The 26,754-nt window shown below is 34.7% G+C and overlaps 1 long non-coding RNA gene across 1 annotated transcript in view; it reads left to right on the top strand.

Moving 5' to 3' along the window:
- Positions 1-25,535, top strand: part of LOC141510988 (uncharacterized) — an 86,185-nt gene extending 60,650 nt beyond the window's left edge. The window contains exons 2-3 of the long non-coding RNA XR_012475221.1: positions 21,912-21,980; positions 25,433-25,535. This is a non-coding gene — a long non-coding RNA (uncharacterized LOC141510988). The remainder of the gene's footprint in view (positions 1-21,911; positions 21,981-25,432) is intronic.
- Positions 25,536-26,754: the final 1,219 nt, after the last annotated feature.

Genomic DNA, 26,754 nt, shown 5'->3' with positions numbered 1-26,754 from the left:
TATAAGTGTTATCTAGCTTGATTTTCATAAATTTTCATAAAAAGATGCAAATTTGGTAACCCCATATCCTGCAATCTTTTTTACCTTGCCATGACCTCAGTAACTCATTCTGTCCAACTTTGATTTACTACTTCAGGAGAAATTGTACCTATCTTTATGGTCTTCAAATCAAATAGCACGCAAAGCACACATAGATATTTATTAAATCATTATTGTTGTTCATATAACTAAAAGCAATATCTAGAAACAAAGTGTGTGATTAAGATATATGTTAACTTCAAATGGCAAGATAACTAGAGCAAAATAAATGTACTTTTTTCAAATTTATTCTGTTCATTATTCAGGTATAGAGTTGAGTGGATGGCAGTGCAAATAGTTTCAGTAATCATGCTCTTGGTTTGTATTTTATTATTTGTATATTAAATTTTATAACACTTTAAAACATTTGATTCATTTTCTATGATATCATTGCCTAGTTCTTTAGTACATTTAATTAGTAAATTAAGTTTTGGGGTAATTTGAGTCTTAGTTTCTACATCTGTTGGAGTTGAACTACATAACCAGAAAGATTCCTTCTTGTTCTTTGAAGTTAAAGGATTCCACTATTCCAATAAATTTCCATTATATAAATTCTTTTTGATGACTTTTTCTCTTTAATCACTCTCTGTTGCTGTCTGTCTATCTCTATTTCTATCCCTCTCCTTCAAATATGAACATTTATGCCATCATATGAACAACATTTATTAAATGAGCCTTTAGCTTAAGATAGCTTCCATCTTTCCTTTTAAAGAATGAACAGATCTAAGATTCCTATTATCTCAGGGAAGGAAATTGAGTATAACTATGTTGGTGGAGAGGTAGAAAACCATGAGACAGATAATAATATCTGTTAAAACACTCAGCATTTGGGGCAGCTAGGTGGCATAGTGGATAAAGCACCAGCCTTGGAGTCAGGTGTACCTGGGTTCAAATCTGGTCTCAGACACTTAATAATTACCTAGCTGTGTGGCGTTGGGCGAGCCACTTAACCCTGTGTGCCTTGGAAAAACCTAAAAAACACCCCATACAGCATAGTACCTGTCTCCTAGTAGGTGATTATTTAATTTATGTTCACTTGATATGCATTTTCAGCCTGATATGAGATGACCCATTGGTCATGTTATGCATATTCTACTAATTATCAGATTCCAAAGAAAGAAAGTTATCCTACCTTCTTAATGACCATATCAGTATAAAGACAACTCTGGCAAGTTTTCTCTAGCTACAAAATCCATCTTATTTGATAAACATATTACATAGTAGATGACCTGTCCCTGCATATGCTTCCCATTCTGCCTCAGTCATCTTCTTACAATATGCCTGCCATTCACAGGGGTTATGCCACCTCCTCCCACCATCATGTAACCAATAGTATTGAAAAGAGCATGTTAATTAATTTCCATCATGCTCCCCTCACTATTTCTATGTTTTCCCAAACTAAACACCCTTTCTTGCAGCCTCTCACCTATACAATATTGTCTTCTATTAGGGATACAAGGCCTTGGATGATAAAGATTTTCATGCTTTTGCAACCCAACCCAACACATAAAAGATACTTAATAGGTAATTCTTTTATTCATTCATTCTTTCATAGAATCATAGGTTTCAAAGTAGAAGGGATCTGAAAAGTTTGTATTTTATATATATGGTTCAAACTTCTCATTTATATATATATATACACACACACATATATATGGTTCAACCTCCTCATATATATATATATATATATACATATATATATATATATAATATGTATATATAGTTCAACCTCCTCATTTTTATAGATAAGAGCTAGAATTCATAGATTTTATGGGACTTATGCATAATTATACAGCTAATAAATGTTAGGTTCAAATCCAGATCTTCCCTAATCTAAGAATACTACTCTGTCCTCTATGCTGTGCTACCTCTTGTTCATTTATTCATTCACACATGTCAAACTTGCAGGCATAAGAGCTATGATGGACCTATCTCATAATGCTTTAGAAGGTCCTTGAGGGCAGACTTCTTTTACCTTTTTTTGTATCCTCAGCACTTAGCATAGTGTTTGACATATTATTGACTGATTGATCTAGAAGGTAATTTAGCTAAAATCAGAGAGGATCATTATTAGATTTGACACAGGCTATTGAATTTTTCAGTCAAAGCAAAACTCAAAGGTTATCAGAATCAATAGAAGGTTAACCAACACTTAAAGAAACACCAAATCCTTGAAGACTGTGATTCCTGTATCACTTTTCTTATATCCTTAATTTAGGGTCTTTCCCAGAACTCTACTTTTGTAAATACTTCCTGGATTTTTCTACCCATGTCAATAGCTTTATCTCAAACTTACTGCATATAGTTCAGGAAATATTTTAAAATCTCAGGGTTCTTTGTTATTATAATTTTCTCAATGAACATAAAACTCATATAGAGATTACTCAAACATGATATTATCCCCAAGGATGGTAGCCCAACATAGAGTTTAGTATTTAAGAGTCCCTTAATCACTTCATGAGGATTGCTATTATGTTCCTAACTAGGTTGCCAAGTTCCAGAAAGGTGGAATGGGAAATATGTACATACACACAAACACATACCACCTGACTGCCAGTTTTGTATATGGAAATTATTGGCTAAGTGACTTCAGAACAAATCATTTGAATTAAAAAGTTTCATGTTTCCAAGGCAAAGGACCATGTGTGTCTTCAATGTCTTCCTCATCCCAGGTAGCATCTAGTAAAATGTTGCACCCCTAGGGCCTCTGATTTCATTGATACTGAGAATTTGTAGGTGAGAGAATTCCATTCTCAAATATAGTTTCCACATTTTCTCAAATTATTCTAAGAGAGTTGCTTAGGTTACTAAGAATACAAATTACATGTTGAGGATTATATAATCAATATTTGTCAAAGACAGGACTTGAATTCAATTTTTTTTTTTTTTAGTTTTTTGCAAGGCAATGGGGTTAAGTGACTTGCCCAAAGTCACAGCTAGGTAATTATTAATTGTCTGAGTCTGGATTTGAACTCAAGTCCTCCTGACTCCAGGGTCCTTGCTCTAGCCACTGCACCACCTAGCTGCCCCTTGAATTCATTTCTTCCTTGCTCTGAGGTCAGCTCTCTACTTATTATATACGATTTCTTCCTCAATTGATAGTAAATAAATATTTAAGAATTAGATGATGTTAGAACTCATTGACAACTTAGAGATCATTTATTACAAAATCACTAATTTTATTGAAGGAAAAAAATTGAAGAAAGATCAATTCATTTATTCATTGACTGGGAAATTAGGAGTTAATCAGGATATTTATTGAAAATGAAATGGTCCCCAGTGGACTCAAGCTGGTTCATAAGAATTTTTGCCCAATTCCATTGATCCAGTGAGCTACAGGAATAATGAGTCAATTCCAAGGTCAATTGAAATGTCTGATTCATTTTAGGTAAAGAGAATGAGTGTGAGGTCCCATTTATTTCAGAAACACTTAAAGGTTTCTTCTTTTCTACTAAGTCTCCTCCTTACTAAGTCACTTCGGACTAGATTTGAACTTTCAAGACACCGACTGGAATATATCCTCTAGCCTTACATGGAAGTCTACAAAAATTGAAACAAAGACAATGAAACTCTAGGATTACTGGAAGGAGTCAAAGCTAGATCAGCTTCACTGATGCTTTTTTGGAGGGTGCCGACTTTTAGAGAGTACCCATAGTACCAGTGCTCCAGCACATGTAAACAACTGAAATTAGGAACTAGTTATAGGAATACTTATTGAAATGAGAAAGTAAAAAATAGATGCATCAAAACCTAAGGGAACTCTTTAGTCTCTGATTAGTTTCTCAGGTCACTGAGGCAATCTCCTTAGTGCAAGTCTTAAGAGATACTACTACTACTACTACTACTACTACTACTACTACTGCTTCTAGTACTACTACTACTTCTTCTATTATTGCTTCTGCTTCTCTTACTACTATTGTTTCTACTTCTGCTGCTGTTACTACTACTGCTACTGCTATTGCTACTATTATTCCTACTGCTACTACTATTGCTGCTATTACTACTACTACTCCTATTACTATTACAACTGACTAGAATCATTCTGACTCTAGGTACAGTATGTTAATGACTTGTCTCATAGTTATTCTAAACTTTCTGCCTCTTCTCTGAGGATGATGGCCTACAGTACTGCCCCCTGGACTCTTGGGAAATGAAGTCCAAGGTTTCTCTCAAAGGTTCTCAACCATTGCCAACATCCTCCACTTAACTGAATGTGTGCATAAATATTTATTTAGGTGTGACCCTGCTTGTTAATGTTAGTTTAGGCACCAAAGTGGGTAGTCATAGAGCAGCATACGCTAAAAAATAGGAATTCTTGTGGTACTGTTTACTGAACAGGAGTTGGGAAATCTACTGATAGATCTTATTATTTGGGAGCAACAATAGTCTGGCCTTACGGAGGAGTTTGAAATTTGTAGCAAATGCAAAAACTCAGCTAAAATTAAAAAAAAAGAAACCCTTTATCACAGTACTAATAGAACTCGCTGAAAGAAAATAAATGGGCACCCAGGAAATTTTGTCACATAATTGAAATCTTTTTGATCTAAAGAAGATCATAATGAGGCCATCTATCAAATCAGTAGGGCCACTGCATCTCTTTGCATTAATTTGAGCTCCATTGTAAATTAATTTAACACTCATTTTTATAAATTTAAATCCTAGTACTTTTTAGAGTACTGAGCCTAACTTGCCTAAAAGAACTGCCCCTTCTCATACCAATAATGTCCCTAATCAGTCTGTTAATGTGTTCTCCCCGGACTTCCAGTCTCAGCCAATTACATAGAAGGAACGAGGTGCCCTACCTCACTTAAGACTGAATAATATTATTAGGGCAGATCATTTAAAGCTAAAATTTCTTAAGCCAGCTGCTTCATTAAGAGGTAAGCCAGTAACTGGTATTTTTAATTTAGCACTCCTTTCTGGAGGACTGCCATACATTGGGAAGGATGCCTGAATCACCATCCTCACAAGGGACGAAAGAAAGCAGGGGTATTGGAAAGCAGGATAATAGAGAAATGAGAGAAAGAGATCAAGGGGGTGTTTTTTCAAAAATTCAAGAATAACAGCCTGGTACTCAGCTGATCTTGAATCTGGATCCAGATACCTGGGGAGAGAGAAGACTGAGAGATTTCAGTAGGCAAGGTGAGAGAAAAGTCCTGACATCATCCCCTCTGGCAAAACAGCAGTTCTGTAGCACAACAGTTTTAAGGATAATATTTTAACAAATGAATGATGTTTTGTATACACAGGGCATGTTTTGTTTTTGTTAAACTTAGCATCCCTTGGTTAACCCAACTACAGAGTCTTAATGTAGAAATAGCCCAAACAGTCATGCCTACCCCAAATTTTATACTTGTGGTTTGAGAGAAGAAAAAAGAGCAGGTAACAAGAACTAGTGAGGAGAGCAAGAGGACATCAGCTAGAAAAGAGCAAAGATTGGCAGTAAGAAGCAAGTTTACACTTACTGACTCCATGGTCAAAGTTGGCAATTGAGGTATTATAGACAAAAGAACCATGATAATAAATAAGAAATCTGAAGGAAAAGTAATTGAGTCAAATTCCCCTGAGGAAAATCAAAATACACATAATATGACAAATTTCACAAAACACCCCTGCACTATCAATGGAGCAGCTCCAAGAAACAATCATAGAGTTAACTGAAAATATCAAAGAAGTAAGAACAGAAATTAGAACTTTTGAAATCAAAATATCAAACTAGGCGAACATTTTTGAACAAAAGACAGAGACAACGACATCTACTCGTTGGTTAATCCTTGTTTTCAAAGACGACCACTGATGACATAGGGTGATAGCTTGATTCAGGTGGATTCATTTTGTTGTCATAGTTATACTAGGTTGTCAAACTTACTTCCTCTTCCAGAGAGACATCAAAGTCCAGGGGCAAGATCAATATCAGAACAACTGAGGAAGACTCAGAATACAATGGATGACTTTGGTGTCCCCCATGTCTGATCAGTCTCTAAGCTCCCCACAATACCTGTTTCTGCTACCTTCATGACCATTGGAGTAAATTATTCTCATTCTTCCATTCGACTTCACTAATGAATTTGAGGTTCATATGAAACTCTCACCTTGGTTTTTAACTCATCTGCTGGGAAGGTTTTACTTGAGTGTGGTTAAAGTATATATTGCAGCTTCTTGGAGTAACAGGTGAGAGATGAGAGGCAAGTGGACAACAAAGTTGGATGAAGAGCTCCAAAAAGGGATCAATAAGCCCTCACACCAGAGGTGCTAATCCTCCCTGAAAACCCTACATGTCTCAAAGGGCTATATGAACTTTAAAAAACTACATAAATGATAGTTATGGTGATCATTTTTGTTTTGGATATTTACTATTATTATTATTATTATTATAGGTCTTCCCTACTTCTGCCACCTAGCTTATCCTGAAAAAGATTTCTAGTTATTCTATATGCTATGGGGGAGGGAGAAAGTGAGCCAAGAATGATCCCATCCTCCAAGCCTTATAGCTGCAAGCCATGTAAGCAAGTGAGTTTTTCAGCATGTAAAGCTGGCCCCCAGACTCAATGTTTTTCATAGCAAACATCAGTGTGGCTCTAAGATTTGCCAAAATGATGTAGGTATAATGACTATATGTTCTAGGAAAGAATGCAGAATAATTTCCACTGATGACCAAACCTGTGATTGAAACTCTTCCAACTTTGTATACCAATGACCCACCCTCAGTGAGTCACATACAGGGGTGAGGTTGCAGATGTTGTAAAACAGATGTAGTCACAGCCCCAATTAATCACATTCACTTGAACAGTGCTTTGGACTTGAGCCCATTGGCAGAAGAGTTTAAAAGTCCCATTAGAGGGCAAGTCTAGGGATCCAAGGGTCCTTAGGAGAGTTGTTGCTTGGAATACAATGTGGTGCAGTGGAAAGAATGTTGGATTCATTGTTGGTAGATTTGTGGTCAAGTTCATTCTTACTATCTGTGTGATGTCCAACATATACTTCTCTTCCGGTCTCAGATACCTCATCTATAATTTGAAGGTGTTGTAGCCAGCAAGGGGTGTGTTTGTGTGTGTGTGTGTGTGTGTGAGAGGGAGGGAGAGGGAAGGAGAGAGAGAGAGAGAGAGAGAGAGAGAGAGAGAGAGAGAGAGAGAGAGAGAGAGAGAAAGAAATATGTGTGATGGGGACAGGTAGGTATGTTTTGGTAGACATGTAGACATCTCTAGGGGAAGGAGAGAAGAAAAAAATATGTATCATAATTTAGTATATATTTTAAAAGATTAGAAAGTTGTGCATAGTACATTGGCAGTTCCATCATGCTTTTATCATACAGTTGTGGAAATGTTGCTTTATTCCACAAATTAAAAATAAATTAAAAGGAAAGAATAAAAAAATATAAATAAGTAATTATCCTAAGCTAAGCACTATTTTAAACACCAGAGAGGCAACTAGTAAAAGTGAGGCTGTACCTGAACTCAAGGGGATAACTACGTGGAAGGAGTCAGCAAGACCTGACCTCAGACACTTAATACCTAGCTGTGTGACCTTGGACAAGTTACTTAACCCCATTGCCTCGAAAAAAAATGGAAACAAAAACAAAGATGTTCACACTCCTCTTAAGATTTGGGGGGGGGTGCTGGGGAGGGAGAATAAGACATATAAAAGAGTTCAGCTCTTGTTGAATCAAGAAGTGAGGGAGCCCTAAAAGTGAAGCAGTGGAGTCAATGAAAAGTCCCAGGGATGCTTAGTGTGCAAATAGAACCATGTGAGAATCTCCAGTGGGTAGTGACTGAGAAGCTAGTAAAGTCTCATGCTCTCTAACATACCAGATGGAATGGAGTTGATGGTTCCCAAATCACTGAAAAAAACAAGGATCTTATTGCTCTTTTAGTCCAGCAGTCCTTGTGTGTGTTTTTTCCCCCTTGCTCATGGTGGTGGTGAGGAGAAAATTGGGGAAAGTAGACCCTTTCTAGTGTTTAAATTTTGCTGAACAAGCTGAATTTGGGGCAGCCTTTTCAAGACAAAATCCTTATACCAAGTCCACAAAACCCTCCACACGAAGTCAGAGCTGTCATCTGATGATTAATAATGTGTAGACTTTGAAACTTCAATATTACACATGTGATGTGTTGAAAAGTATTAGTACCCCTGACTTTGAGCATTATATCCAGCGACCTGGAATGACTAGACTGGCCCAGATTATTATGGGAAAAGCTGAAGTAATAGTAGTTCCTCCTTCAGAAATAGGGACATGGCATCTAGGTGGTACTGTGAATAGGTCACCAGACCTGGATTCAAGAGGACCTGAGTTCAAATCCGACCTCAGACACTTGACTCTTACAAGCTGTGTGACATTGAGCAATTTAATCCTGATTGCTTCATTGTTGTCCTGACCCATGTCTGTCACTAAACCCAGATGGTATTGGAGAAGAAAGTGACTCACCACAGTCCCCCTCACTCAAATCTAATTCACTTACTTACTATGGCATCTCCTCCTTGATGTCATGATCTTCTTCCAAAATGAAGGACAACCATCATCAATAGTAACATGTAAGCATTTACAAGCATTTTTACCCTATTTAATTAGCAGAACGAGTTGGGACTTCAAGGTTTTTCTCCAGGGCACATAGACATCAATGGCAGTATTATCCTATAATTTTCTTAGCTCCAAGTTATTAAATGATAGAAATTTGGCTTGGTTAGGAGTCTCACCTAAACTGAGACAGTGTAGACAAAGACAAGTGCTCTAATTTGAGGTTCATTTTTTTAGATTACCTAACCTTACATGATTAAGACTAATTGTCAATAAAATTTAGAAAAGACAGACAATTTTCATTTTTTAAATTTTGTTATTTCTTCCATAAGGTAACAGATTTATAAGGGAATTCAAAGAATATTTAATAGCATGCAATCATTTTATGGATAGGGAAATGGAGGATTAGACCACATAAAGTGACATTTACAATCTCATTTCTATTAAATGAAAGAAATAATATTCATATCCAGATCTTCTGATGCAAAATCTAAATTTTCCTCAAAAATACTTATTGCCTGGCAAATGACATTTTTATTGTTAAAAATTGTCTTTATTTTCTTCTTTAATTGTTTTCCAATTACATTGAAAAAATAGCATTTTTTTTAAAATTTCATGTTACAAATTTTCTCCTTCCCCCCATATATAGTTCTTCCTTGAGGAGACTTGCAGTTTGATTTTGATTATACATATGTTGTCATGCAAAACAGATTTCCGTATTAATTCTATTTAAAAAACAATAAAAGAAAAGAAAGAAAAAAGTTTGTTTTAAAATGCATCCCCATTCAGTAGTACTGTCTTTGGAGATAGTATTTTTCATCAAGGATAGTTTGGAATTGTTTTGGACAATTTGAATTTTCTTGATTAGCATAACATAAGTTGATCATTCTTACAATATTTCTGTTACTGTGTTCAATGGTCTTTTGGTTTTGCTCACTTCACTTTATAGGAGTTCATAAAAATCTTCAAAGTTTTTCTAAAATCATGCTACTTATCATTTCTTATAGCACAATAGTATTCTATCACAATTATATACCATAACTTTTTCAGTCATTCCTCAATTGATAGGCAATGCTTTGATTTCCAATTCTTTGCCAATCACATAAAGAGTTGCTATAAATATTTTTTTTGTAAAAAAATACACTCTTTTCTATTTTCTTACATCTCTTTGGGATATAGATTTACTAGTAGCAATTCTGGATCAAATAGTATACACAGTTCTGTGCATATTGTTCCAAATTGCTTTCCAGAATGACTGGATCGATCTATAAATCCACCAATAGTGCATTATTGGGCCAATTTTTTGATATCTCTTTCAGTCTTCATTATTTTTCTTTTCTGTCCTTTGAGCTAATCTTAAAGATATGTGTTGGCATCTCAGTTATTTTAATTGCATTTCTCTAAGCAGTAGTGTTTTAGAGCATTTATTGATAACTTTGGTTTCTCTTTTTGAAAACTGTTTATATTCTTTGATCATGTACAACTCCAGAATTTATTTTTATAAATGAATAGTTTCTTATATCTTTTTCAGTTAAGTTTGATGCAGTTTTTTTTTCACAATTTGTTTTCATTCTAATGTTGATTGACTTTTGTTTATATAAAAGTTTTTTTAATTGCCCTGAAATCAAAACTGACCATTTTGTTTCCCATGATCATCTCAATCTCTTGCTTAATCATAAACTCTTCCCTTATTGATAGATGTGATAGGTACATTTTATGCTCCCCTAATTTACTTATGATACAACATTTTATGGCTAAATCACTTATTCGTTTTGAGCTTATCTTGATGTATGATATAAGATATTGGTTTATCCCAAGGTTCTGTCAGAAGGCTTTCTTCTTTTTCCAGCAATTGAGCTCTTAGCCCCTAACTTGGGTCTTTGGGTTTAGCAAACACTACATTATAATGATCATTTTCTAGAATTAATTGTGTATCTAGTTTATTCCCCAAACTCACCATTCTATTTCTTAGTCTGTATCAAATTGTTTGATGTTTATCATTTTCTAAATATAGCTTAAAATCTTGGAACTTTGAGGCTACCTTCTTTAATTTTCTTCCATTTTTTTGATATTTTTTATTTTTTACCTTTCGGATTAATTTTATCTATATTATTCTAGAAAATATGAAATATTTTTGAACTATTTCTTTGGCAGTTTGATTGGTAGGGTATTGAATAAGTAAATTACCTTAGTTAGAGTAGTCATTTTTTTTTAATATTGACTGAGCCTATCCATGAATAATTAATATTTCTCCAATTATTTATATTTGTCTTTGTGTGAAGTGTTTTATAATTGTGTTTATTTAATTCCTGGGTTTATCCTCCCAGGTAGACTCCAAAAGGTTTTATATTGTCTGCTACTGTTTTAAATGTAATTTAATCTTTTTTATTTCTGGCTGCTGAATGGTAAAATACAGAAATGTTGATGATTTATATGAGCTAATTTTATATTCTGCAACTTTGATGAAATCATTAATTGTTTCAACTAGTTTTTGAGTTGATTCTCTAGAGTTCATCATACCATCTTCAAAGAGTGATAGCTTGGTTTCCTCATTAACTATTTTTATTTTTTCAATTTTTTTTTCTCATTGCTATAGCTAGCACTTCTAATACAATATTAATTAATAGTATGATGATGAACCTCTTTTCTTCATTCCTTTATTTACTGAGAAGGCTTCAAATTTGTGTTTGTTATATATAATACATTCTTTTGGTTTTATGTAGATACTATTTTTCATTTTGAGAAAGGTTCCACTGATTCCTATATTTATATTGATTTCAATAGGAAAGGATGTATTTTGTCAAAGAATTGTTCTGCATTTATTGATATAGGATTTTTTTTTGTTAATTTTTGGATTTTTTTTTGTTTGCTTTTGCAAGGCAAAGGGGTTAAGTGGCTTGCCAAAGGTCACATAGGTAATTATTAAGTGTCTGAGGTCACATTGGAACTCAGGTCCTTCTGACTCCAGGGCCAATGCTCTATTCACTGCACCACCAAGCTACCCTTTTTATTATTTTTAATGATTTGTTCAACCATGCTGATAATTTTTCCAATATTGAACCAGTCCTGAAATTCTACCTGGTCACAGTGCATGATCCTTGTGATAAAATACTGTGATTTACTTCCCAGCATTTTATTTTTTTTATTGATATTCATTACAGAAATTGGTTTATAGTTTTCTTTCTTTGTTTTTGCTCTCCCTGGTTTAGGTATGAAAAACCTATTTGTTTCATAACAGGAATTTAGTAAGACTCCATCTTTACCTATTTTTTCAAATGATTTATATAGTGTTAGAATTAATTTTTACTTAAATGTTTGGTAGAATACACCATTTGGTGTTGGAGATTTTCTTAGGGAGCTCATCTATGACTTCTTTCATTTATTTTTTAAATATCTGGTAATTTACGTATTCAACTTCTGTTAATCTGAGCAATTTCTGTTTTTTAAATATTCATCCAATTTTCTTAGATTATAAGTTTTTACTGGAATATAATTGGGCATAATAATTCCTAATAATTCCTTTAATTTTTTCTTCATTGGTGGTGCACTCACCCATTTCATTTTTGATACTAGTTACTTGTTTTACTTCTTTCTGCAAATTATTTATCTATTTTATTGTGTCTTATCATAAAATAGACTGCTAGTTCTATGAATTGGTTTAATTTTTTTACTTCCCATTTTTATTAATCTCTCCTTTGATTTTCAGGATTTCTATTTTGGTGCTTAATTGAGAATTTTTAATTCATTCTTTTTCTAGTATTTTTAGTTGCATGGCAAATTCATTGATCTGTTCTTTCTCTTTTTTCTTGATGTAAGCATTTAGAGACATAAATTTTCCCCAAAGTACCGCTTTGGCTGCATCCCACAAATGTCGGAGTATTGTTTCATTGTTGTCATTCTCTTTAATGAAATTATTGATTGTTTCAAAGATTTGTTCTTTGAACCTATCATTCTTTAGCATTAGATTATTTAGTTTCCAATTAGCTTTTAATCTATGTTTCCACAGTCAAAGGGCTTCAATGTAATTTTTATTGCATTATGATTTGAAAAGAGTACATTTAATATTTCTATTTCTCTGCATTTGTTTGTGAAGTTCTTATGCCCTAATACGGGGTTAATTTTTGTGAAATTGTCATGAAAACATTTTGTCTCAAACTTCACACTTTTTTGTCCGGCTCATTTTTAGATTAGTTCTGGGGGTATGGAAGTTTTAGTGTTTCTAAGATGTTAAACAGGGACAGATGCAGTCACTGCTCTTTTGTTCTATACTGTGGTCCTTACTCAGGAAGAGCCTTATATCCCTTGGGATTACAATCAATACTATTCCTTGGGACCCGTCCTTCCCTGGGGATAGAAATAATAATATTCCTTAGAGTTGCTGATCTGGAAGTAATCCTGTCCCTGTGTTTTAGGGCTTCTTTAATCTCTTGACTAAAAATGCTCCTCTCAGTCTTTGAACTGTTGCCCAGAAGTGGATATGGGTAACAAAGTTGACAAATAATTACCTCTTAAATAATTCCCTCTTGACTGTACCTCTCTGCCCATCAACTTTGATACAAATTAGGTATAAGCACTAAGCAATGTTTGGTCTTGCATCCAGAACGTACACAGGGCTAGACTATAATTTCGGACTGGTTGACAGGGTTCCTTTACTATTTCTGCCATGGAGAGACCCCAAATCTACTACTATTGCTTCTGCCTCCACCCCTCCTAGTCTCACCACTGATGCTTCATTCAGGTGTGTTCTGGATCAGTTCCTTCCCCCATGTCACAAATCTCTCATATGTTGTCTTGGGTTGGAAGAATATCTCACTTTGACCTTTTGTGGACTCTTCCACTCAAGAATTAGATTTGAGGTGTTATTTTAAAGTTGTTTGGAGGGGCCTGTTGAGAGAACTTGGCTTAATGCTTTTCTACTCTGCCATCTTGAATCTACCATCATAGCCATTTTCTTTTTTCTTTATGTAAAAGTAATGCTAAAAGTCCTAACCCCACTCTTCTTGAGTATAAACTCCCTTCTGTGTAGATTATTAATTTGGGTTACTAGGAAATGTTCCTTGAGTCCATAGCTATTAAGTTTTCTTAAACATACATGATCATGTTCCCTGAAATTTCCTTTCCTGCTGCATTACTCTCTCTTGAGTCTCTGTCTTTGTTAGGGTGTGTGAATATATGTGTGTGGGTGTCTACGCCTGGTTTTTATACACTGGCCCATACTCATTCTTCTGGTGATATGACCAATGGGAGTAAGGGAAGAGACAGAGTTCCCTCTTATCTTCTGATACTGGAAAAGTGATCAACTTCCAAAAAGTACTCAGAGGTCTGAATTTTCAACTCTTCAATGGCTTTCTGTTTTCATATATATAGGCTCAAAGGGAATGCCTGATTCTCTAGACCAATTACATGATATTTTCTGTATAGCAGTTGTTTTCATACAATGGTAAATGTCTTTTTGTTCTATCAAATTGAATAATGATTTTCTCAGGTATTATGTTGAAATTATAGGAAAACCTATAACAACTTAATCATGTTTAATAAATAATTCCTTGACCATTTGGAATTTCATTAACTGAAGGGGAAAAGGAACTTACTTTCTTACATGTAAATTTCCTTTCTTCCCAGTACTTCTTATAAGTTTACTTCCTAGTAATCTTTGTGAGGTCAAGGATCTTTTGTTTTCCCCTTTGTATTCACTTGGTTTAGCACAGCCACTACCATATAGAGAGTTTTTAATAAATACTTGTTAATTGATAGCTCGATTCTTTCATATGCACAATGTGGGAGCTTGGCTGGGTAATATATAATGACTCATCCAGGTTAAAAAATAATTTAGCAGTGACTGTGCTAAAGAGAAAAGCTGGTTAAAATGTTTTTGTTTTTTCTTTTACAAATTAGGGAGAGGACAAATGAACTAGAAAAAGGCAACTTTCTTCTTCTGTGGTATATCACAAAGGACTGCTAAGTGGTTAGGTCTTTCCCTAAGGGGATTGCTTACCTAAGTCAGTCTCCATGTCCCCTGCTGCTCATGATATTAATGGTGTTGCTAACTTATTTAGCAAAAGTGGGGGTTAATGTGCATTATTACATTATCCATCAGTTCTATGTTGCCCTTGGCAACTGGTACAAAGAGATCCTCTAGGCCAGTGCTAATTTTATACCTGTCTGGGTTGGGGTCAGCTTACCTCTTTCAGTGCTCCTGATCATTTGGGGTCATGATAAATGAGGGCATTACAGGGTCACCACCTTACTGCTGCAATCGTGAGTTCCAGTTGGACTAGAACATTTCAATGCAGGCCCTTAAGCAGATTCAAAATATTAACTGTGTCCTTGTTTCATCTTTGATTCTCTCTTTTTCCCTGTTTGTCTCTGTCATTCTTGTTCTCTCTCTCTCTCTCTCTCTCTCTCTCTCTCTCTCTCTCTCTCTCTCTCTCATCCCTTCTCTCCCCTCCTCTTCCTTCCACAATCACTTGACCAGTAGCAATACAAACATTGGTGGAAAGTTTTTCCACTTAAGGCAATGCATGATAGCTTTTCCTCCTCTTTCCAAAGTTATTCTTTGAAATTTTTCTCTTGGAAAATGGTTTAAGGTGATGTTTGAAATGAGACCAATAGATCACGCAAAATAAGGCCAGGATTTTGATTCAATTAATGAATCAGTATTTATTAAGTCCCTTCCAAGTGCCTAGCATTATGTCAGATGCTGGAGGTACAAAGACAAATATTTTTTTAAAGAAATCTCTGACCCAAAGGAGATTACCTTTCCTTTATGGAGGGGAGAAGCAATATACTTATATCTAAGTATATTTGAAATAAATACAAGATAATTTTATGAATGATAGCAATAGTAGGGGTATGTGTCTGTGTCTGCGTGTGTGTGTGTGTGTGTGTGTGTGTGTGTGTGTGTGTCTGTGTGTGTGTGTGGTGGTCAAGAAAGATAACATATAGGAGGTTCAAATCCTAGTTCCAGAAAGAATAACTCAGGGATCAGAGGAACAGGAATAAAATTCCATTTTTAACACCTTAGAGAAGTCATTAACTTCTATTGTACTCTTTAAGAAGTCCTGAAATTTGTGCAACTCCTGAGATTTGTATCATTTTTTTTCAGAGTTCTTGAATCTCACAGATAAGGAAAAAGTCTAAAGAATAGTTGGAGGACCTGCTTTGTTACTATCATGAACATTATTATTCTTATTTACTGTCTAAGTTGCTTTGTTTAATATGATAAATAAGTTTTCAACAATCTATTAAATGGATGGATATTAAAATAGAATTATGATACCTGGATGAATACGTGATTGCATTCTTTTCCCTTTACTTTGCATGTTTTTCTTCCCACCTCATTTTCTGATTATTAATATAACTCATAATGCATATTATGCTAATTCTTGATGGCAGATCATAATGGTAATATATAGAACACTTCCTAAGATCGCCATGTGTTTATTCCATTAATTATGGGTAACCTATTAAGTGTTTGTCTCTGAATAAATTATTTCACTTCCATATTATGGCACTTAGATTAAAAGACAAACTGTCCTTTTCTGGAGAGCAATATGGACCTATGCCCAAAGAGCAATAAAACTTTTTATATCTTTTAATCCAGCAATTCCAATTCTAGGTCTACATCCAAAAGAAATTATAAAAAGGGAATAGTCCTACATGTTCCAAAATACTCATAGCAGCTATTTTTGTAGTGGCAAAGAATTGGAAATTGAGGAGATGCTCATCAATTGGGGAATGGCTAAACAAGTTATGATACATGAATACTACAGTATACTATTGTTCTATAAGAAAGCACAAATGATCCTCTAGAGAAACATGGAATGACTTATGGGATCTGATGCTGAGTGAAGGGAGTAGAGCCAAGAGAACAATACACACATCAACAACAGCATTGTGAGATGAACAACCTTGATGGAAGCAGCTCCTCTCAGCAGTTCAGAGAGTTAGGACAATCGTATTAGATGGGCTACGGACAATGTTATCCACATCCAGAGGAAGAAAAACAAAACAAAACAAAAACAAAAACAAAACAACTGCTCAGAATCTGATAAATACTTTATAAAAAAGTATCTCTTATGCATCTCTTTCCCTTAATCATAATTCCTCATACTGAAAATATCTAATCTGTAAACATGTTTATCAAAAATATGTATGTACAATGCTAACCTATTTGCCACTGAGGAAAGGGGGATTGGGAAGGAAGGGTGGAAGGAATTTTGTAAGTTAAAAATACACATGTGCATATGGATGAAAATTAAACAAACAAACAAAAAAAGAAACTCAAACTGTCTTTCTTTCCCAAGGGCTGCTTGTTGGAGTTAGGAAATATTGGAGGGGCAATGAGAAGAGACTTGGTTTTATGCTCTGCCTCTGATATTTACTACGTGAGCATGGAACAGTCAATTAAACTCTATGAATCTCAAGTTCCTCACCAAAAAAAATGGGAATCATCGTAACAACATCATTCTAACAGGGTAGTGCTAACAAAATGAGAATTATATTGAAAACACATTGAAAAGTACCTGAAACCTTCCTTGATTCTTTCCATCCCCTCCCCAAGTTGATAGTAACACTCCACCCTATCTCAAAGTCAAGAAGACCAGATTTCAAGGTTTGTCTCAGTCCTATATTAGCTAAATAAAATCACAACCTTTTATTGGTACAAGTCTCAATATTTTAATTTGCAAATAAAATGCTGCTTTGTACTGGGAGAGCAATTCCCTTACTGAGATTTCCATACATCAAGCAAACCATAAGACTTATCAAATAAAGGCATATAGATATACTGTAAATATGCATCTATCTAAATATAAGGTACTACTTCTTTTGTAAATCAATAATCATTGCTGAATGATGCAGAAAAAAGAACAAGTATAAGGAAAACTGATAAATTCAACTTGAGAAGATAAAATATTTAGGAAAGACAGACCGTTCTAAGGAAATTATAGAGCAAGACCTGCCCCTCAGGTGAATGCTCAGGAAGGGCCTATTTGAAGTCAGAGAAATGACTGAGGTAATGACGGTTGTTAAATATTGTGGTCCACCAGCTCGTTTTAATGTGACTGTTTGAGTTTTAAAGGTTATAGCAGACAGAATCATAAATCAAATAACTGATCTGGGTCTACAGGGAGATTATATAAGGACTCTCTGCAGTCTGGTTTCTGACCTCATCACTCACACGAAACTGCCCTCTCCAAATTTACCATTGATCTCTTAATTTTCAAATCCAATGGTCTTCTCCCCACAACTCTGATTTACATTGACCTCTCTGCAGAATTTGATACTATTGATCACCTTCTCCTTCTAGATGCTAACTCCTCTTCTGATTTTTGTGATACTGCTCCTCTTTGATTCTTGTCTTATCTTCCCTATCACTACACAGAATTAATTTTCTGTTTTTTTTGTCTATGCCATAACATGGATTCTTGGTTTATCATAAGCTTCTGATCAAAATCCCTTTCTCTTTTTTCATTATCTCATCTCAATAGATAATAACATGAATTCCCATAAGTTAAATTATCATGTCTCTTCAGATGACTCCCAGATCTTGACTGTTGCGTTAATATTTACCAGAAATATAGACTTATTTATTTATGCTTTCTTTCTTTTATTTATTTTACTCATAAAGGAAAGATGAATCCCTGAACATGCAAAGGTTATGATTGAGGTGTTTGAAGCTTTTGGGAACTAGTTTTGAAAAGATCTAAGAAAAAGAATCTATATGAGAGGATAGAAAATAAAGAGCTTAAGCTGATTATAGAAGTCAGAAGACTGCAGAGACAGAAAGCATAGAAAATGTCACAATGATTTTTTGAGGCTTTGTTCATTGGGAAGATAGATCTTGTTTAACTTATTGTATAGCATAAATTTATATCAGCCACTGGAAACTCATTCTAAAAGAGCTGAATCTTGTTGCTTTGCAAAAAGTTATTTAAACATACTGCTCTCTAATGTCATTAAAGTCTAAAAGAAGAAAACATCTAAGGTGTGCTTGAGCTGTCTCTACTGCCCTTTTGGAGTTGCCAGGAAGAAAGAGAGGTAGCAAAACTAGCTTTATTTTTGTTTTGCTGTGAGTTGGACTGGGCCATAAGAAGACAAATCATTTGCTATTTGAAGATTGGAGAGACTTAATAATCTTCTGCATTTAGAAAAAAATCTTTTTAATAAACATTTTGTTGTTGTTTTGTTTAGTTTCCTATTAGGAGTACCTAGAGCTATAAGAACTTATTCCTGACTCATCAGCTTTAAGAGCAGAGAAGAGAGATTTAGTTCAACAATTGATTAGTGAGAGGGAACGGAAGGAGAAAAGCTAGCAGGCAAAGAATTTCATGTAGTGTAAATTTTTCCTATAATGTTCAAAATAATCAAGGAGTACTGTTTAGAGTTCTGAGTTGCTTTGTGCACCATGATTGCCCCACTCTTGTCTCTATTTTAGATTTTTATAAATATATAACAACTTACTCTAAAGACACTGAGTGCCTTAGTGAGAAAGAATAGCTCAGATGGATTATTTTATTATGCTTAGTCCTGATCTGGACTTTAATTGCATAAGTGTTCTGACTTGTATTACTTTTATATTATTTTAGAGGTTTTATGTTTAAGAGTTAATGGAATCAAGTTGACTATTTTGTGCAAATAGAAAGAACATTTTGGGGGACTCAGAAATTAAAACTACAAGTATTTGCAGTATATCTTTCTCCTCACCGTCTCTCATCTTTTCCCACATTATAGTTTCATCTAAGGCTGTGAAATAAGATTTAAGTTGTAGTAACTTTCTGGGAACCGCAGATCTGACAATATGGCTGCAGATTTGGGGAGTGAGCCACCAAAGTGAGAAAGCAAAATAAAGGTCCAGGCACTGCCTATTCTTTCCAACTATTTATCCATTCATCTGTCTGTCTGTCTGTCTGTCTGTCTGCTTCTATCTATCTATCATCTGTCTATCTTTCTGTCTATCCTTCTTTCCTTCCTTCTTTCCTTCCTTCCTTTCTCTTTCTCACTTTCTTTCTTTCTCTTTTCTTTCTTTCTTTCTTTCTTTCTTTCTTTCTTTCTTTCTTTCTTTCTTTTTCTTTCTATGTATGTATGTATGTATTTAGACATCTATCTGTCTATAAAACTATTGATTAATAGTACTTATAGTGTACAGATTATTTACTTCAAAAAGAATTTATATTCCTTAAAGACAGAGGCAAATTTGGTTTTATTTCTATTCAAGGTGTATACTGTAGTACTTGGTTTATAGTAGTTTCCTATTAAATGAATGACAGTCCAATATCATTATGAGTTACTACTACCACTAATATGACTACTCCTACTATAACTACCATTACTATTATTAATACAAATTAATTATTATTCCTTTTTTTCCACTTTCTTCAAGAATCATGATGGGGGAGGGGTAGATTTTGTGTTTTTCAAAATTAAAGAGAATAATATTGTATCATTGGTAAAAATGAGTCATCAGGATGCTGAAATGATTCAGTTATGGTACAAGATACTAAATTTACCAACTCAGAGAAGTAATAATTATAACTTTTTTTTGATTATGGAGATTATTACTTCATGAAATTTAACATACAATGAGTCAGTTTTATCTCATGTCATTCTACCATTGTCCAAAGTAAGAAAAACAGGATGTCCTGGAAGGTTACTTTAGCTCATTCTTTTTCATAATTTATAAACATACTATCCACAAATGATTTACTTTCTTTTTATAGCTAATACGTTGTTCCATGCAGTAATATTATCAGATTTGCTAGAGTTGAGCCTTGGTTCCTGTTTTGCATGTTTATGCATAGATTTGCATGTCAAATTAACAACACTAATTCCAAGTATGTAAGATAAAACTTAATCAAGTACTTAAATACAAATATTTAGAGCTAGACTGATTGAAATACATGATAGATTTTTTTTTCCTGAAGACAGAAAAAGAAGATGTTGATTAGAAGGATTGGACTTACCTTTAGAGAGATGTTTAGAAACTAAGAAAAAAGACTTTCTACTTATTCTCTTCTCCCCTTATCCAGACTTTGATTTTGAGAACCTATTAAGATCAGTAGAATGGACAAGATAATAATGATTCGCTTATATGTCAGAGGAGAAGCAGAGCAGCATAGTGGAAGACAGTTAACCTGTGTCTGACATATGAATCTGCATAAAATAATTAATCTTTCAACGGTGCCAGTTAATTCTCTTAGGTTATGAGCAATAGATGAATTGTAAATACTCATCACTGGAGGGAGCTTCCATATTTGGGGCTATAATGGCTTAAAGTATTTCAGAGAATTGAGTCATAGTAAGGTAGCTTGATGGACAAAGAGTCTGCTTCAAAGTCAGAAAGACTGAAGTTGAACTAGACTCAGTGCTGCCAGCAACTCTCAACCATGAGTGGTCAAGATGGTGTCTACTCATATTGGTAGAGAGAGTTTCCTCATTTGAAACTTCGCCTTAGCAGGTAAATCACAGAGTCTATCCTCATTCTTATTTCATTTCTAATGTCTCCTAAAATGGAGGCAATTCTCACTGATAATCCTTAATATTTTAACAATTCTTAGTTATATATTCTTAATATTTTAATTCAAAATATGAACAAAAAAACTGGGATGGGAGGGGAGGGAAGAATTATCAGCGTGAATTGAGAATATTTAGTTTGGAGAAAAGGGAACGGGAGACTGATGAAAGAGCAACTATCAAATGTTTGGATAGGCATTGCAAAGGAGAGATTTTAGTCTTGTACCTTTTGACCCCAGAGGCAAACTAAAACCAAGGAAAGGAAGTCAACGAGGAAGATTTTGGGGGACAACTAGGTGTAGCAGTGGATAGAACATTGGCTCTGGTGTCAGGAGGACCCGAGTTCAAATCCAACCTCAGACACTTAAGAATTGCCTGGCTGTGTGACCTTGGGCAAGTCAATTGATTCCATTGCCTTAAATAAATAAAATTATAAAAACAAATGAGGAAGGATTTTTAACAGGTGAAGAGGTACTTAAGAGCAAAAAGACTCAGTAGGGGAATGTCATGTGTATGTATATGTGTGTATATATTATAAACACATGACTAACCTACATATATACACATATACATATATATATACATATATATATATATATATATAATGGAGAGAGACAGAGAGACAGAGAGAGAGAGAGATTTGATGTACACAATATTATGGAATGTTTTGAAATACAAGTTTAAAGGATGGCCATTGATCCAACAGAGAGTGTGTATACAATTTCTAATAGTAAATGTATATACAAATTAACTATGCAAGCAATTTTCATTGTTCCTTTCTTTTGTTTCTCTGTCCATTATTCCTCAGGATTCCTGCAGGCCAGAAAGTTACATTTTAGAAACTTCCTATTGACCCAATGAAGAAAATGGGGAACAGGTATAATTCACCTTAAATTTTTCCAGGGAATTCTGAAGTAATTGACCAAAAAAGGTAGGAAGAGTTGTAGGAAAGGTGACATAGTGGATAGAACACAGGTCTTAGAGTTCAAGACCCAAGTTTAAATCTAGTTGTAAATAATTACTAAGTTGTATTACCCTGAACAAGTCATTTAATCTCTGTTAAGGTTATGGTAAAATCCTGGTCATAATAACATCTGAGGATGAAAAAATGCGATAATATTTGTAAGTTGTTCTATAAACTCAGGTCATTTTTATTTACCTAGACCTTTTTTACACCAAAGTAGGATCATTTTCTGATTAGTCAATTTGTATGAATTGAAAATGGCGCTGTGTCAGTTGTGTGACAATTTGTCATCTGAATTTGAGAATACTGCTATATTAAATTGAACTAAATTCATACAATTTAATTAAGCTGGAAAATGGGAGGATATGGCACTGTTTACCCTGGCCACCAGTGGGTTACTTCTGACTTCTCCTCTAGAGTTTGCTAGTACTCTTAAGGAGGTTAGAGATATTTAGCTTCTGAAGATAACTCTAATCCCCATAGAAGTTATTTTCTCAATTGTAGGGTGTGGATCCCTGAATTGTTAATTTAGCCAATGAATAGTCTGAATAGTTTTTACATAAAAATATTTACTTTGGAATATTCAATCACAATTAAACGTATTCACTCCACCAACATGTGTAAGGTATAAACCCCTTCCTCCTTAAATCTCAGTTCTTGGGAGTGGAAGGGGATTAGGTTTAGTGCAGTTCCTATAAAGCACAGTTCCATTTCCAAGTACAAACAAACCTCACATGAGTCTTTGGCACCCTAGCTTCTCAAAGCTATCCTACTGGTGGCGGCTAGGTGGCGCAGTGGATAAAGCACCGGCCTTGGAGTCAGGAGTACCTGGGTGCAAATCTGGTCTCAGACACTTAATAATTCCCTAGCTGTGTGGCCTTGGGCAAGCCACTTAACCCCATTTGCCTTGCAAAAAAAAAAAAAAAAAAACTAAAAAAAAAGCTATCCTACTGGTCTGACTGGCATCTCATGCCATATGAAATACTGGTTCCTAGATTGCCATAGCTTGACATCCCGGGTCCTTTGAGTATCACCCTGGTACCTGAAACTGAGGAAGATAAACAGCACAGAGGAGAAAAGAACAAAAACTACTAAGTCATGGCAAAAAAGAGGGAGTACAGGAAGAAAATCCATCTCTTTTTATTGGTTCAATTTATGGTACCCATCCTATGGCTGCACTGTGAGCTTTAACCCTCTGGTAAGAGGGGCCAAAAAGAGGAAAAAATTATGGAAGCAGAGAACAGGAGGACAAGAAATGGCTGACTGAGGTTCACCCCATTTTGAAGACATAAGTAGACCAGTCAGAAGGGCTAACTCCTAACTATGTGATAAGGAGAAAGAGGTCTATATATCAACCAATTTAAGCAAATTATACAGGCCTCTCTGTGTCAGGAAAACTAGAAATGCCCAGACATATCTGGATTACAAAAGTATTTCCAAAATTTGGCCACCCCAAGGAATTACATTTTTGACTTCAATTTTTTTTTTTCTGATGACCTTCATATGCTTTAGTTTTCTAGACCAAAGGTATCCGGACCCAATTATCTAGAAAAAATATAACTGTGCTGTAAATTTTAATTGAGATTTGAGCTTGGAAAGAATGAAATATCATTTTCAGCACAATGTCTAATAGGAATGTTTTTTTTTTATTTCTAATCCATCAACTCTTTTAACCACATGTTGAGATGGGAGGACCCCCTTCATTTTCTCACTTTGGATCTGAACCCTGTATGGCTTTAGTTTGATCACCCCCTCGATTAGATACATATGCAACATCAAATATAGACAAGAATCTGAAAATAGCAAAAAAAGAAAAGAAAACATGTTCTCCTAGTCCAAGGCCAAAGGTCACTGATTCAAAGACAATGTACTGTACATATGTTATTTATATGCCCCATTTTACCTGTTCTTCAATGAAAAACATCTTGCTGCCATGGTAACTTGCCACATTGCTTGCTATCTCTGAGACTACTACATCATTGTACTAGACATACACAGAGACATTCACATCCATAAGTCATCTTCATGTCTGTCATTTGAACAAAGTTTAGAGAAGAATAATGGATCTGTATTAGTTGCCCTGTTTTTTTTTTGTTTTTTTTTTATTCTGTTCCAGAACCATTTAGTTTTGCCCGAGCTATTTTCTTTTTCACTTTTCACCTGGAAAAGGAAGTATTGGGAATTTTTATTAATCTGGATAAAGGAGAAACAGGACCTAGGATAATCTACTCAGCAAAGGAAGTGTTAGGATGTGACAATTACAATAGGCTAACATTTTCTTGTACAGGATACTCCTCCCTTTACAGAGCATGCATCTCAATTAAGTAAAGTTTTCTGTTGAAAATATTTCTTTTTTTTATCATATGACAAAAGAGACTTGAGTCTCAGTTCAGGTCTTGATTTAGAGACTTTGACCCAATAGGGTCTAGTGGAAAGATATTAAGTTTATAATCAAAGGACTTGGGTGCAGATAATCATAATCATAATCATAATCATAATGATTATTTTAGCTAACATTTATATAGAACTGTAAGGTACTTTAAAGCTGTCATCTCATTTGATGATTTATTGTATGTCATATATCATGTAATAACATGATTGAGAGGAAAGGGCTATTATTATTATTTCCCTTTATAGTTACAGAAACTGAGGCATGTAACTTGCCAAGGATTACACAACCAGTAAGTGTCCAAGATTGGATTTGAACTTGAATTTTGCCAAATCTGTGTCCAACATCCTATCCACAATGCCACCTAGGGGCGTTAGTAGATCTCTTCTTGCTCCTAAAGAATGATATAGCCATGATAATGCTACAATTTGTCTGGTTTACAAGTTCAAGGACAAACTATACTTGATTACCCCTTAGCTCTATGTTTCTGTGTGGATAGGCAAGATGGATGTCTGTGGCATCTTCCTTCTTCCCGCAGTTCTCAGTACCAAGTTCCAATATCACCATTTCTGTGACCTCTGGGTAAAAAATTCAGTTCAGTTGTCATAGGTCCCTTAAGCATCATTAGTCACTTTGGCAACCCTCAGACCTGGAAAGTCAGCAATGGGACTCGATATTTATTGGGACATTTTAAAATATGGGATGAGGGGAAAAAAGAGGGTTTGCCCACACCAGTATGATCACAATGAAATGAATTTACCTTATACAATATTTTGGATTCTCTATGACAAATTGGAATAGATGATCTTATTCTTCATGCTGTCTGACCATCCTGAATTTTATTCTCTTTGGTTCTCTCCATTATGAATTCAAAACAATCATATTCACAGTGGCAACTAGACTTGAGCCAGAGCTAAGTGTGTTCATGATTGATAACTGTGGGGTAATTTTGTTTTAACATCTGAAATTTTCACAGGCATACGGGACATTTTCCTATCACAAGGCAGAGATGAGCTGGACCAGCAAAGTGGCATGATGGGATGCAAGGATCCCCTTTATTCCCTCTTCATAGCCCAAGAGACCCCCAAGTCTGACATGATGCTTTGGTTTGTAATATGCAGTAAAACTGAAGCCCATAATCACTAACAGTGGAACATCTGCTTGCCTAGGCTGTCATTTTCTATAAATTAAAATTTGAAAACTCCATTAATGCCACATTAAGATACAAATGTCAGAATAGAGAAGTCCAGAAATATAAGAGTTGGAGGAGTCTCACAATACTATTCATTGCAAAGAGGCTTTCACTTTTTGAAAATGTACAGCATATTTAAATGTGCATTTCTTCCCTTTTTTTGTACATAAATTTCTGGCCTCAGCATTGTAGTAAAAGAATGGTATTCTTCCAAATTCTTTGATTTTTTTAACCTTATTTTTTCAAATAAAGGAAAGCAATCCCTTTACACAAAATCCATTGACTACCCAAGTTCAGAGAAGCCTGAAACCACAGTATGTAACCCTGGCTGAGCCTCATCAGTTTTGAAACATTCAAGTCACAGAGATCATTCTCTCTAAATAAAGTGGGAATTCAGTTTTAGTCATTTACTAAAATTATTTCTTTTTCCAAATCCTGTTTATAGTTATTTTGAAGGATGCCTCCAGGGTGTTTGGCAGATCTTCTTGGAAAGATTCATGGAGAATCATGAACTCAAAGCCCATAAGATGAGATGGCATAGATGAACTGCTGTTCACACCAATAGAGGGATTAAATGACCTTAATGAAGACAAAGATAAATCTATAGTCATAGAACAGAGTGGTAGCATGAAATATACAGTTGATTCAAGTAAAAATATGTAAGGAAATAAAGCAGATTGCTCCTTTTATTATCTGAAGAAAGTATCATTTTGATGTTAACCATCTTGGGTATTTCCAGTTTCTGAACTACCCTTTATTTGCACAGAGAATTATTAATTAACTCTGAAACTCCACAGTAAGGGAAGGAGGAGACACTTCAGCTTTCAGAATCTCATTGCTTTGCAATGATGTGTGTTCACAATGATTTTAAAAGCAATACACACACATATTTATATATATATATTTTGAGAGAGAGAGAGAGAGAGAGAGAGAGAGAGAGAGAGAGAGAGAGAGAGAGAGAGAGAGAATTCTTTCAAATCCTCATGACAGTTTGCCAGGACAGCAATACTTCGTTTTTCTTTTATTCTTACTTATCCATATTTCACTGTTCTCTTTTGGTCAGCTTATATAGAAAAATATATATAAAAAACCTCATAAACACAAAT

This window comes from Macrotis lagotis, chromosome 2 (assembly GCF_037893015.1).
Source record: "Macrotis lagotis isolate mMagLag1 chromosome 2, bilby.v1.9.chrom.fasta, whole genome shotgun sequence".
NCBI classification, from domain to species: Eukaryota; Metazoa; Chordata; class Mammalia; order Peramelemorphia; family Peramelidae; genus Macrotis; species Macrotis lagotis.
This window is presented reverse-complemented; position numbering and strand designations above follow the sequence as displayed.